This window comes from Pagrus major, chromosome 11 (assembly GCF_040436345.1).
Source record: "Pagrus major chromosome 11, Pma_NU_1.0".
NCBI lineage: Eukaryota > Metazoa > Chordata > Actinopteri > Spariformes > Sparidae > Pagrus > Pagrus major.
This window is the reverse complement of record NC_133225.1, coordinates 34843338-34858160: the sequence shown is the minus strand read 5'-3', so window position 1 is coordinate 34858160 and position 14823 is coordinate 34843338.

Sequence of the window (14823 nt, the reverse complement as noted above, 5' to 3'; positions counted from 1 at the left end):
GTTAAAGGAGCGGAGCCTCCTCAGAAAATAGAGGCGGCTCTGTCCCTTCTTGTAAAGGACTTCAGTGTTCTTAGTCCGGTCCAGTTTACTGTCCATGAACACCCCCAGATATTTGTAGTGTTCGATGTCCACGTTCTGGCCCAGGATGGAAACTGGGGTCACTGGTGTCCTGGTTCTCCTCAGATCCACCACCAGCTCTTTGGTCTTTGTTGTGTTATATACAATGACGTCATAGTTAATGACGACATTCATGTTGTAGAATGATGTGAATGAAATAACAACTGACAACATTTCAGAATGTGTTGCTCCACAGAAAGTGAACTGACACCGACGAGCAGCCACAGCGAGGAGAGAAAGTCACCAGACTCCCTTAAAAAATGTCTCAGTTTAGTGAGTTGTTGAGTTAGAAGAACTTTTATAAACTTTGTGAAACGCTGTCTTCATTATTTGGACCCTCTCGTAAATTCGGCACATGTTCCAGCCTCGTTCAGGAGCTACTTCCCGCTCAGCACCTCTGGTTCCCGCATCATCTCCACCATCATCCGCTGTCACAGACTACTGGCCCTTTAAGAGGACCCGACCCCCCCCCCCCCAATCACACCCTCCTCCTCCCTCAGCACATTGTTCTGCGGCTGCCGGCGACCACAGACACACAGACACACACAGAGACACACAGACACACAGACAGACAGAGAGACAGACAGAGAGACACACACAGAGAGACACACACAGACAGACAGATCTCCTGTGTGTGTGTGTGCACACCGGCTCTTTGTGTGGAGACCAGCGGGGCGGTGACTGATGGATCCACCGGCTCAAACATAAACCGAGACAAAGACACAGACAGACAGACAGGCGGTCACACGGACAGACAGACAGACAGGCGGTCACACGGACAGACAGACAGACAGATAGACGCTATGACCGGAGGCACGCGCCGCTGGACGGACACGCACGAGCTCAGGTGAGTGACAGAACAAAGAGTCCGCCTCTCTCTCTGAAGCGCCCACTGTCGTTGTCATGGCAACCATATGATAGTCTGAGGTAAGGAGGAGAGGAGAGGAGAGAAGGAGAGGAGAGGAGGAGGTGAGAGGAGAGGAGGAGGAGAGGAGAGGAGGAGGTGAGAGGAGGAGGTGATGTGTGAGCTGCACATGTTTCTATACAGATTTATTTATTGATAATTTTCAGAGTTACAAACAAACATGTCTGTCAGCTGATAGTGTTTATGTTTACAAACATGTCTGTCAGCTGATAGTGTTTATGTTTACAAACATAAACAAACATCAGCAGAGTCACTGTGACGTCATTAAAGGAGCGTCTGTCACATTTAAGTAAAGTTTCAAACATTCAAACTGAGCTGACGTCATGAACAGACTGATGATGTCAGAGACGTCTCCTGAGGTTAGCATGCTAACAGCTAGCTGCTAACAGCACCCTGTAGCTCAGAGTCAGTCACCAGAACAGTGTTGGTTCGTCAGTCACCTCTGGTTCGGTCCAAATAAATCCTCAGTTCACAGAGTAACGTGGAAATACTCTGTCTCTCTCTCTGTCCTCTCCTGTCCTCTCCTGCTGTGTCTTCTCGTCCCCGGAGTCATAGTCCTGGTCAGAGCCGCTGTAAATCACCTCTGTACTGTGTCCCCTGTCTTCACACTGACCTCCGTCTCTCAGAGGCTGAGTTCAGTCCCAGTCTGTCCACACGTCCTCACTGGAAGCTAACTAGCTAACAGTAGCTGCAGCAGAGGACAGCGAGCAGAGAGCTCTGTGGGGACACAAACTAAGTCTAGTTGACAATATTTGTCTCACATCAGCAGCTTTACAGTCTCATAAACTTCAACTTGTTCTATTAACGGATTTGTTCACTAATTACAAACAACAGACTTGTTTGTTTGTGTTTTGTTTCTTATTTTCTGAGGGACATTTTTAAATGTCCTCCATGTTTGTGGAGCGACGAGTGAACATGACATATAACAGATGAAACCTTTAAACGTCCTCAGAGTGGAATCAGGTGAAAAGACTCGTCGTGTCCACCGTGTCTCTACAGGAGCCCAGAGAGGACAAACCATACGCCGACTTTAGACGAGGGGTGTTCAGTTGGTTGTCGTCTGCAGCTTCACCACTAGATGTCACTAAAACAGACACACTTGACCTTTAAATCATCAGATAGTTGTTTATTGATCATATTAAAGTTCTTAGTATTAAAGATGCTCGTTAAAAACATCACAATAAAAAACATCAACATTTAAAAACAAGCAAAACAAGACGAAATGTTCAAATAATAAATATTTACTAGTTTTAATGAAGAAACATCCAAACTTTATATTGTTTATATGAGATGATATTAAAATTAAAATAAATACCGTCAGCACATGATGTCGTCATCCTGTCCGTCACTGCAGCTCCTCTGTTCAGCCTCTAATGACACAATAACATAAAATAAAATATATAATAAATCCTGTTTCACTCTTTAAACTTCTGTAATTGAATCAGTTTTAGTTTAAATGTTGATTAATGACGTCGTTAATTAGAGCTCAGATTTAAAACTGTGACAGACTGCTCCTTTAAATCAGCAGGTCAACAGGAAGAGAACGAAGGAAATCAGCTTCCTGACACACACAGGAAACACACACACACAGGAAACACACACACACACACTGGTGACACGCGTTTCTTTGTGTGTGTGTGTGTGTGTGTGTGTGTGTGTGTGTGTGTGTGTGTGTGTGTGTGTGTGTGTCCTACTTTGTGCTCTTTGTTTGACGGCTTCATTGAAAAATCCCAAAGACTCAACATGAAGACATGGAGACATGAGGACATGACAGAGATGTTAAAAGAAACAAAATAAATGTACAGAAATATAAATTACACAACAAAGATAACAAAGACATTTATGTCTTTAAAATAAATAAAAACAAAAGAAAAGAATTCACAGATGAATGTGGACAAAGACTCAACATGACAACATGAAGACGTGAAAATGACAGATGATGAGGAGACATAAATCATATTATAATATTATTGATGAGATTTAATATAAACAAGAAAACAACAGTATTATTAAATCACACAACAAACAAATGTTTACAAATTAATGAACACAAAGGGTTAGGGTTAATCAACCCTTAATCTGGACTCACGTTACTGATTCACATGATGTCAGTAAACTCAGTTTATCACATGAGATATTTAGATTTTCTGACTCAAAAGAAAACGTGGGACTGATGTTGAACATGAACGTTCACATGTGATCACATGTTACTGTGACTCATGCTGACAAACCCTCAGACCTCAGAAACAGAAAACTGTGAGGTAAAGAATAACCAGAAGTACACTGCAACAGCACCTTCATGTTAAATCTTCTTATTTTTAACTTGTTTTGTTGCTTTCTGAAAACTGTTGAGACAAAAAGTGATCGTTAGATGACTGACGGTCCAACTGTCCTTTAATGTTCCTGAAGAAATGAGTTTCTTCTGCCAATGGCGTCTGAATTTAGCTTCAATTGATTTTATTTGTCTCAGTACAATTAGATCCAGATCCAGGTGAAGGTGTGCTGATGTCAGGGTGAAGGTGTGTTGATGTCCAGGTGAAGGTGTGTTAATGTCAGGGTGAAGGTGTGTTGATGTCCAGGTGAAGGTGTATTGATGTCCAGGTGAAGGTGTGTTGATGTCAGGGTGAAGGTGTGTTGATGTCCAGGTGAAGGTGTGTTGATGTCCAGGTGAAGGTGTGTTGATGTCCAGGTGAAGGTGTGTTGATGTCAGGGTGAAGGTGTGTTGATGTCCAGGTGAAGGTGTGTTGATGTCAGGGTGAAGGTGTGTTGATGTCCAGGTGAAGGTGTGTTGATGTCCAGGTGAAGGTGTGTTGATGTCAGGGTGAAGGTGTGTTGATGTCCAGGTGAAGGTGTGTTGATGTCAGGGTGAAGGAATGTTGATGTCCAGGTGAAGGTGTGTTGATGTCAGGGTGAAGGTGTGTTGATGTCAGGGTGAAGGTGTGTTGATGTCAGGGTGAAGGTGTGTTGATGTCAGGGTGAAGGTGTGTTGATGTCCAGGTGAAGGTGTATTGATGTCCAGGTGAAGGTGTGTTGATGTCAGGGTGAAGGTGTGTTGATGTCAGGGTGAAGGAATGTTGATGTCCAGGTGAAGGTGTATTGATGTCAGGGTGAAGGTGTGTTGATGTCAGGGTGAAGGTGTGTTGATGTCAGGGTGAAGGTGTGTTGATGTCCAGGTGAAGGTGTATTGATGTCCAGGTGAAGGTGTGTTGATGTCCAGGTGAAGGTGTGTTGATGTCCAGGTGAAGGTGTGTTGATGTCAGGGGGAAGGTGTGTTGATGTCAAGGTGAAGGTGTGTTGATGTCCAGGTGAAGGTGTGTTGATCTCAGGGGGAAGGTGTGTTGATGTCAAGGTGAAGGTGTGTTGATGTCCAGGTGAAGGTGTGTTGATGTCCAGGTGAAGGTGTATTGATGTCCAGGTGAAGGTGTGTTGATGTCCAGGTGAAGGTGTGTTGATGTCAGGGGGAAGGTGTGTTGATGTCAAGGTGAAGGTGTGTTGATGTCCAGGTGAAGGTGTGTTGATCTCAGGGGGAAGGTGTGTTGATGTCAAGGTGAAGGTGTGTTGATGTCCAGGTGAAGGTGTGTTGATGTACAGGTGAAGGTGTGTTGATGTCAAGGTGAAGGTGTGTTGATCTCAGGTGAAGGTGTGTTGATGTCCAGGTGAAGGTGTGTTGATGTCAAGGTGAAGGTGTGTTGATGTCAAGGTGAAGGTGTGTTGATCTCAGGTGAAGGTGTGTTGATGTCCAGGTGAAGGTGTGTTGATCTCAGGGGGAAGGTGTGTTGATGTCAAGGTGAAGGTGTGTTGATGTCAGGGTGAAGGAATGTTGATGTCCAGGTGAAGGTGTGTTGATGTCCAGGTGAAGGTGTGTTGATGTACAGGTGAAGGTGTGTCAAGGTGAAGGTGTGTTGATCTCAGGTGAAGGTGTGTTGATGTCCAGGTGAAGGTGTGTTGATCTCAGGGGGAAGGTGTGTTGATGTCAAGGTGAAGGTGTGTTGATCTCAGGTGAAGGTGTGTTGATGTCCAGGTGAAGGTGTGTTGATCTCAGGGGGAAGGTGTGTTGATGTCAAGGTGAAGGTGTGTTGATGTCCAGGTGAAGGTGTGTTGATGTACAGGTGAAGGTGTGTTGATGTCAAGGTGAAGGTGTGTTGATCTCAGGTGAAGGTGTGTTGATGTCCAGGTGAAGGTGTGTTGATCTCAGGGGGAAGGTGTGTTGATGTCAAGGTGAAGGTGTGTTGATGTCAGGGTGAAGGTGTGTTGATGTCAGGGTGAAGGTGTGTTGATGTCCAGGTGAAGGTGGTAGATGTCAGGGTGAAGGTGTATTGATGTCCAGGTGAAGGTGTGTTGATGTCAGGGTGAAGGTGTGTTGATGTCCAGGTGAAGGTGTGTTGATGTCAGGGTGAAGGTGTGTTTATGTCAAGGTGAAGGTGTGTTGATGTCCAGGTGAAGGTGTGTTGATGTCAAGGTGAAGGTGTGTTGATGTCCAGGTGAAGGTGTGTTGATGTACAGGTGAAGGTGTGTTGATCTCAGGGGGAAGGTGTGTTGATGTCCAGGTGAAGGTGTGTTGATCTCAGGGGGAAGGTGTGTTGATGTCCAGGTGAAGGTGTATTGATGTCCAGGTGAAGGTGTGTTGATGTCAGGGTGAAGGTGTGTTGATGTCCAGGTGAAGGTGTGTTGATGTCCAGGTGAAGGTGTGTTGATGTCCAGGTGAAGGTGTATTGATGTCAGGGTGAAGGTGTGTTGATGTCAGGGTGAAGGTGTGTTGATGTCAGGGTGAAGGTGTGTTGATGTCAGGGTGAAGGTGTGTTGATGTCCAGGTGAAGGTGGTAGATGTCAGGGTGAAGGTGTGTTGATGTCAGGGTGAAGGTGTGTTGATGTCCAGGTGAAGGTGTGTTGATGTCAGGGTGAAGGTGTGTTGATGTCAGGGTGAAGGTGTGTTGATGTCCAGGTGAAGGTGTGTTGATGTCAGGGTGAAGGTGTGTTGATGTCCAGGTGAAGGTGTGTTGATGTCCAGGTGAAGGTGTGTTGATGTCAGGGTGAAGGTGTGTTGATGTCAGGGTGAAGGTGTGTTGATGTCAGGGTGAAGGTGTGTTGATGTCAGGGTGAAGGTGTGTTGATGTCCAGGTGAAGGTGTATTGATGTCAGGGTGAAGGTGTGTTGATGTCAGGGTGAAGGTGTGTTGATGTCCAGGTGAAGGTGTGTTGATGTCAGGGTGAAGGTGTGTTGATGTCCAGGTGAAGGTGTGTTGATGTCAAGGTGAAGGTGTGTTGATGTCCAGGTGAAGGTGTGTTAATGTCAGGGTGAAGGTGTGTTGATGTCCAGGTGAAGGTGTGTTGATGTCCAGGTGAAGGTGTGTTGATGTCAGGGTGAAGGTGTATTGATGTCCAGGTGAAGGTGTGTTGATCTCAGGGGGAAGGTCTGTTGATGTCCAGGTGAAGGTGTGTTGATCTCAGGGGGAAGGTGTGTTGATGTCCAGGTGAAGGTGTGTTGATCTCAGGGGGAAGGTGTGTTGATGTCCAGGTGAAGGTGTATTGATGTCCAGGTGAAGGTGTGTTGATGTCAGGGTGAAGGTGTGTTGATGTCCAGGTGAAGGTGTGTTGATGTCCAGGTGAAGGTGTGTTGATGTCCAGGTGAAGGTGTATTGATGTCAGGGTGAAGGTGTGTTGATGTCAGGGTGAAGGTGTGTTGATGTCAGGGTGAAGGTGTGTTGATGTCAGGGTGAAGGTGTGTTGATGTCCAGGTGAAGGTGGTAGATGTCAGGGTGAAGGTGTGTTGATGTCAGGGTGAAGGTGTGTTGATGTCCAGGTGAAGGTGTGTTGATGTCAGGGTGAAGGTGTGTTGATGTCAGGGTGAAGGTGTGTTGATGTCCGGGTGAAGGTGTGTTGATGTCAGGGTGAAGGTGTGTTGATGTCCAGGTGAAGGTGTGTTGATGTCCAGGTGAAGGTGTGTTGATGTCAGGGTGAAGGTGTGTTGATGTCAGGGTGAAGGTGTGTTGATGTCAGGGTGAAGGTGTGTTGATGTCAGGGTGAAGGTGTGTTGATGTCCAGGTGAAGGTGTATTGATGTCAGGGTGAAGGTGTGTTGATGTCAGGGTGAAGGTGTGTTGATGTCAGGGTGAAGGTGTGTTGATGTCAGGGTGAAGGTGTGTTGATGTCCAGGTGAAGGTGTATTGATGTCAGGGTGAAGGTGTGTTGATGTCAGGGTGAAGGTGTGTTGATGTCCAGGTGAAGGTGTGTTGATGTCAGGGTGAAGGTGTGTTGATGTCCAGGTGAAGGTGTGTTGATGTCAGGGTGAAGGTGTGTTGATGTCCAGGTGAAGGTGTGTTGATGTCCAGGTGAAGGTGTGTTGATGTCAAGGTGAAGGTGTGTTGATGTCCAGGTGAAGGTGTGTTAATGTCAGGGTGAAGGTGTGTTGATGTCCAGGTGAAGGTGTGTTGATGTCCAGGTGAAGGTGTGTTGATGTCAGGGTGAAGGTGTATTGATGTCCAGGTGAAGGTGTGTTGATCTCAGGGGGAAGGTCTGTTGATGTCCAGGTGAAGGTGTGTTGATCTCAGGGGGAAGGTGTGTTGATGTCCAGGTGAAGGTGTGTTGATCTCAGGGGGAAGGTGTGTTGATGTCCAGGTGAAGGTGTATTGATGTCCAGGTGAAGGTGTGTTGATGTCAGGGTGAAGGTGTGTTGATGTCCAGGTGAAGGTGTGTTGATGTCCAGGTGAAGGTGTGTTGATGTCCAGGTGAAGGTGTATTGATGTCAGGGTGAAGGTGTGTTGATGTCAGGGTGAAGGTGTGTTGATGTCAGGGTGAAGGTGTGTTGATGTCAGGGTGAAGGTGTGTTGATGTCCAGGTGAAGGTGGTAGATGTCAGGGTGAAGGTGTGTTGATGTCAGGGTGAAGGTGTGTTGATGTCCAGGTGAAGGTGTGTTGATGTCAGGGTGAAGGTGTGTTGATGTCAGGGTGAAGGTGTGTTGATGTCCAGGTGAAGGTGTGTTGATGTCAGGGTGAAGGTGTGTTGATGTCCAGGTGAAGGTGTGTTGATGTCCAGGTGAAGGTGTGTTGATGTCAGGGTGAAGGTGTGTTGATGTCAGGGTGAAGGTGTGTTGATGTCAGGGTGAAGGTGTGTTGATGTCAGGGTGAAGGTGTGTTGATGTCCAGGTGAAGGTGTATTGATGTCAGGGTGAAGGTGTGTTGATGTCAGGGTGAAGGTGTGTTGATGTCCAGGTGAAGGTGTGTTGATGTCAGGGTGAAGGTGTGTTGATGTCCAGGTGAAGGTGTGTTGATGTCAAGGTGAAGGTGTGTTGATGTCCAGGTGAAGGTGTGTTAATGTCAGGGTGAAGGTGTGTTGATGTCCAGGTGAAGGTGTGTTGATGTCCAGGTGAAGGTGTGTTGATGTCAGGGTGAAGGTGTATTGATGTCCAGGTGAAGGTGTGTTGATCTCAGGGGGAAGGTCTGTTGATGTCCAGGTGAAGGTGGTTGATGTCAGGGTGAAGGTGTATTGATGTCCAGGTGAAGGTGTGTTGACGTCAGGGTGAAGGTGTGTTGATGTCTGGGTGAAGGTGTGTTGATGTCAAGGTGAAGGTGTGTTGATGTCAGGGTGAAGGAATGTTGATGTCCAGGTGAAGGTGTGTTGATGTCCAGGTGAAGGTGTGTTGATGTACAGGTGAAGGTGTGTTGATGTCAAGGTGAAGGTGTGTTGATCTCAGGTGAAGGTGTGTTGATGTCCAGGTGAAGGTGTGTTGATCTCAGGGGGAAGGTGTGTTGATGTCCAGGTGAAGGTGTGTTGATGTCCAGGTGAAGGTGTGTTGATGTCAGGGTGAAGGTCTGTTGATGTCAAGGTGAAGGTGTGTTGATGTCAGGGTGAAGGAATGTTGATGTCCAGGTGAAGGTGTGTTGATGTCCAGGTGAAGGTGTGTTGATGTACAGGTGAAGGTGTGTTGATGTACAGGTGAAGGTGTGTTGATGTCAAGGTGAAGGTGTGTTGATCTCAGGTGAAGGTGTGTTGATGTCCAGGTGAAGGTGTGTTGATCTCAGGGGGAAGGTGTGTTGATGTCCAGGTGAAGGTGTGTTGATGTCCAGGTGAAGGTGGTAGATGTCAGGATGAAGGTGTATTGATGTACAGGTGAAGGTGTGTTGATGTCAAGGTGAAGGTGTGTTGATCTCAGGTGAAGGTGTGTTGATGTCCAGGTGAAGGTGTGTTGATCTCAGGGGGAAGGTGTATTGATGTCAGGGTGAAGGTGTGTTGATGTCAGGGTGAAGGTGTGTTGATGTCCAGGTGAAGGTGTGTTGATCTCAGGGGGAAGGTGTGTTGATGTCCAGGTGAAGGTGTGTTGATGTCCAGGTGAAGGTGTGTTGATGTCCAGGTGAAGGTGGTAGATGTCAGGGTGAAGGTGTATTGATGTACAGGTGAAGGTGTGTTGATGTCAAGGTGAAGGTGTGTTGATCTCAGGTGAAGGTGTGTTGATGTCCAGGTGAAGGTGTGTTGATCTCAGGGGGAAGGTGTGTTGATGTCAGGGTGAAGGTGTGTTGATCTCAGGTGAAGGTGTGTTGATGTCAGGGTGAAGGTGTGTTGATCTCAGGTGAAGGTGTGTTGATGTCCAGGTGAAGGTGTGTTGATCTCAGGGGGAAGGTGTATTGATGTCAGGGTGAAGGTGTGTTGATGTCAGGGTGAAGGTGTGTTGATGTCAGGGTGAAGGTGTGTTGATGTCCAGGTGAAGGTGGTTGATGTCAGGGTGAAGGTGTATTGATGTCCAGGTGAAGGTGTGTTGATGTCCAGGTGAAGGTGGTTGATGTCAGGGTGAAGGTGTGTTGATGTCAGGGTGAAGGTGTATTGCAGGACCAGCCATCATTATGTTGATCTGATTGGTTCATGAAGAGTGATTATTGAAAGTGTCCGCTCGGGGGTTCCAGTGACGTCATCACACCGAATGGCAGCCTGAACTAACAGCTCCCTCGAAGGAAAACTAATTTCGCCCCGTTAAACCGTCAAATTAAAAAAACTGAGTTAACGCCTGAACTGGCAAGTGGGGCAAGAATGGGGGAAAAAGGATGGAAACAGAAAAACCACCGTTGGAGAACGTGCAAACGAAGAAAACGCAGAGAACAGCTCACCTGGGCAAGTACAAGATGGCGATGCTAACGCTAATGCTAGCGCTAATCTGGACGATTCTGCAAGTATAATAAAAGTTCTGGAGGAGATACGGGACTTTCGCAAAGACACAAAGCAACAATTGGACGATATTAAATCCAAGCTCACCAATGTTAATCAAAAAAGAAGAGTGAAGCCCGCATTCAAAATGTGGAGCAGGTTCTAAACAAGATGATAAAAGTGATAAACCAGCAAGAAAATAAACTACTCGAGCAAGAAGGGAGATCTCGATGGGAAAATTTGAGGATATATAATGTTCCCGAAGGAGCGGAGGGGTCGTCTATGGCGGAGTTCGTAGAAAAGTTGCTGCGGGACACGCTGGAGATTTCCCCGGCTACAAATCTGGACATTGAGAGAGCACACCGGGCACTCTCCCCAAGACCCCCCGGGAACAGGGAAGACAAACCACGGTCAATCATAATCAAATTTCTCCGCTACAAAACCAAAGAAGAGATCCTACGTAAAGCTTGGGGAAAGAAGAAGGTATTTTTCAACGGGAGATTAATATATTTCGATCAAGACTACCCCCCAGCAGTTCTGCAGAAGCGTAAGGAATACTCTGAAGCCAAGCGAGTGCTGAAGCAGAGAAATATCCGCTTCCAGACCCCGTTCCCCGTGAAACTACAAGTGTTTTATGAAGACGGGATGCGGCTCCACCAGACAGCAGAGGAGGGGACTGCAGACATGAAGGGCAGAGGACTTCCCGTCAGTGTGATTACACCAAAGGAGAGCCTGGCTGAGCAGCTATCCCACTTTGCCTGGGAAACAGTGGGAGGACTTTTTAAAAAAAATTTTGGACGCTGCAAAGGGGGCCCTCAGCCCACGGGTAGGAGAGGCTTTCCCCCTCAGCTAGGTGTTTCTTCTAGCTCAGCCCAGGGTCATCTACAGACCCAAGCCTTGGAATAGCAACTTTTTTACTTTTTTGTTTATTTGTATCTCTTGGTTCTTGTTTGTTCAGGAAGTAGATATGTTAAGTTTTATTTCACTGAATGCAACGATACACTGACAGGAAAATGGCTAGCGAGAAAGTAAAATTCATCTCTTTTAATGTCAATGGGCTATTAAACCCAATCAAACGCAGTAAAATTCTAACTAAAATGAGGAAAGAACAAGCCCATGTGGTATATTTACAGGAAACTCATTTAAATGACAAAGAGCATGAAAACCTAAAGAGAATGGGCTTCAACAATCTGTTTTTCTCTTCATATAAATCAGGACATAGGAGAGGAGTCGCTATTCTCATCTCAAGCAAGCTAAATTTTGAAAAAGTATTTGAAATGGGGGATAAGGACGGCAGTTTTATTTTAGTAAGGGGAAACATAGATGGAAACGGTTAGGGGTTATTGAATGTATATGCACCCCCAGGAATTGATATTAATTCCTTTCAGAAAATCACTAATATCATGGTAACATAAACAGAAGGTCTTTTGATATGTGGAGGAGATTTAAATATACATCTGCAACCAAAGCTCGAGTCCTCCAGTAGAAAAACTCATGATACAAAGTCTCTACATAGGAGGGTTAACACACTTTTTGGAGAAGTGGGGCTAGTCGATATATGGAGGGACCTTTTCCCTAACAGAAGGGATTACACCTACTATTCTACCCCTACTCCCTGTATTCAAGAATAGACTATTTTATAACATTTGGAAAATATAAAAATAAAATAAACACCTGTGGAATTGGGACAATAGATCTAAGTGACCATGCACCTATATACTTATCTGTTGATCTTAACCTGCGACCAAAGAATAATAATTGGAAATTAAACTCAAGTTTAATTAATGATCCATACTTCAAAGAACAAATTAAAAAAGAAATTAGTTTTTACTTAGAGTCCAACGATAATCGAGAGGTCTCCCCCCCATTTTATGGGATACTCTGAAGGCTGTTTTAAGAGGGAAAATCATAGCAATATCCTCATACAAGAAGAAAATGAGAAATAAAACATTGGAGGAATTAAAAAACAAGCTGAAGGAATTGGAAGGAAAACACAAATTGAGTTTGTCTCAGGATATATTTAGGGAAATAAGAAAAATTAGGAACGAAATTGATAATTTGACAACACATGAAATCAAGAAAAGCCTAATGTTTCTGAAACAGAGACACTATGAAAGTGGAACTAAGTCTATGAAAATATTGTCATGGAACCTAAAAAAAAAGTATAGCAGAAACTACAATTCATAAAATTAGGGATCCAAGGACAAAAGTTTTCAAAAATAAACTAAGCGAAATTCAAGAAGCTTTTGAAGTGTTTTACAAAACTCTATATTCAAGAGTACCAGGGGGAAACATAGCTCAAATCGACTCTTTCTTAGATTCCCTGGATTTACCCACTTTGGATGAGGAAGAAAACAGAACGCTGACTGCTGACATAACTGAAGGTGAACTAACAGCCGCAATTAGAAGGCTTAAATTAAGCAAGTCACCAGGATCAGATGGTTATACAGCAGAGTGGTATAAGGAATTTAAGAGTGAATTAACACCTATTATACTCCCCACACTAAACTGGGTTTTAAAAAAGGCACAAACGCCTCCCAGTTGGAAAGAGGCGATAATCTCAGCAATACCAAAAGAAGGCAAAGACTAATTGGAATGTGGGTCATTTAGACCGATATCTGTCCTTAATGTAGATTATAGATTATTTACCTCCATCATGGCCAAACGATTAGAGGAGTTCCTACCCAAATTAATACATAATGATCAGACGGGTTTTATACAACAACGCCAAACACAAGACAATATACGAAGGACGTTACACATTATAGATCATATACAAAAAAATCAAATTGAGGCAATTGTGATAAGCGTGGATGCAGAAAAGGCGTTTGATTCGGTTAGTTGGAATTTTTGGAATTATAGAGTTCTACATAGATTTGGTCTCCATGACACAATTATTAAAACCATACAGGCACTGTATGACAATCCCGCTGCTAGGATTAAAATCAATGGATATTTATCAAATAGTTTTACCCTAGAGAGGGGGTCGAGGCAGGGTTGTGCATGGCCACCGCTACTCTTTGCATTATACTTGGAACCATTAGCCCAATACATCAGACAAAATGAAGATATCTGGGGAATTACCATTAAAGGGACAGAGCACAAATTGGCATGTTATGCAGACGACATCTTGATCTACCTGGGACAACCAACATACTGTCTACCTAAATTGATGCAATCATTTAAACAATATGGTCAACCATCAGGATACAAGATCAACATAAATAAAACCCAACTCCTTTCATATAACTATAACCCACCAGGTGAAATTACAAGCAGGTACCCCTTGGGATGGCAAACAGAGTCCTTCAAGTATTTGGGCATTAATATACCAAAAGACCTGGCAAAATTATCAGAATGTAAACTATTTGCCCATACATAAAAAAATCAAGGAAGACATAGCAAGATGGAACCTAATTCCTTTCTTTAGTCTCAGCCCGAGAGTTGAATCTATTAAAATGAATATATTACCCAGACTGATATATTTATTCCAGACCCTACCAATAGCACTCACCCAAAACCAATTTGATGAATGTTACAAAATGCTATCAAGATATATATGGCAAGGTAAAAGACCCAGGGTTCGTCTCAAAACTCTGAACTAGAGAGAGATATGGCAATGCTTAAATGGTGCGCATATGACTCAGACTTTACACCTAATAAACTGGATACTAGATTCAAGGACTGGACAGCTAAAGGAATAACAGCTTTATGTAATGTAATGAAAGACAGAACACTGCTAAGTTTTGAAACGCTTAAAGAGAAACACTCATTAGAAAAGCAAGACTTTTACCAGTATCTGCAGATGCGGCATTACACTTATTTGAAGATGAAAAACGTGACCGAGGCAGGTGCGTGTTTGATAGAATTATTTAGGAAAGCATATAATTCAGATACTGATGGTAAGATTATTTCATTCTTGTATAAAAGTCTGTTAAATCTTAAAATGCATTCAACCTCATATAATAAAACAAAGTGGGAAAAGGAAGGAGGAATTGTTATATCTGATGAAGACTGGACAACAATATGGAGATATCAATGGAAAGGCACCAGTTCACATAAATGGAGGGAATTTGGTTGGAAAAACCTCATAAGGTATTTTATTACACCCTCACAGAAATCCCACTATGATAATAACCCCCCTATCTGCTGGAGAAACTGTGGAAACCAAAATGCTAACCATCACCATGTTTTCTGGGATTGCCCTGCTATTAAAGACTATTGGAGAGGGATACACAAGGCCCTACAAGACATTTTTGAATGTGAAATACCCTTTACGAGTAAAACCATATATTTTGGGTGTTTACCTCAAGACTGGTCAAAAGGAGATGAACTCCTAATGAATGCACTGCTGGTTGCTGGTAAAACAAACTCTTAACAGGAAATGGTCGTCACAGGAGAGCCCAACTTTGAATGCATGGATGGAAACTACGATGGACATTTATAAAATGGAGAAGATAACAGCATTTGTCAATTATAAATCAGAACAATTTGCTTCTTGCTGGCAAAAATGGGTTTTCTATGTAATGCCCCATAGGCCTGATTTTACTTTCGCTAACCAATAATAAGGTTGTAAAAAATATCACTCCCTAATTGTTCATGGTTCTCTTTTTCCGTTTGTTTGTTTTGTTTGTTATGTGTATATACAAAC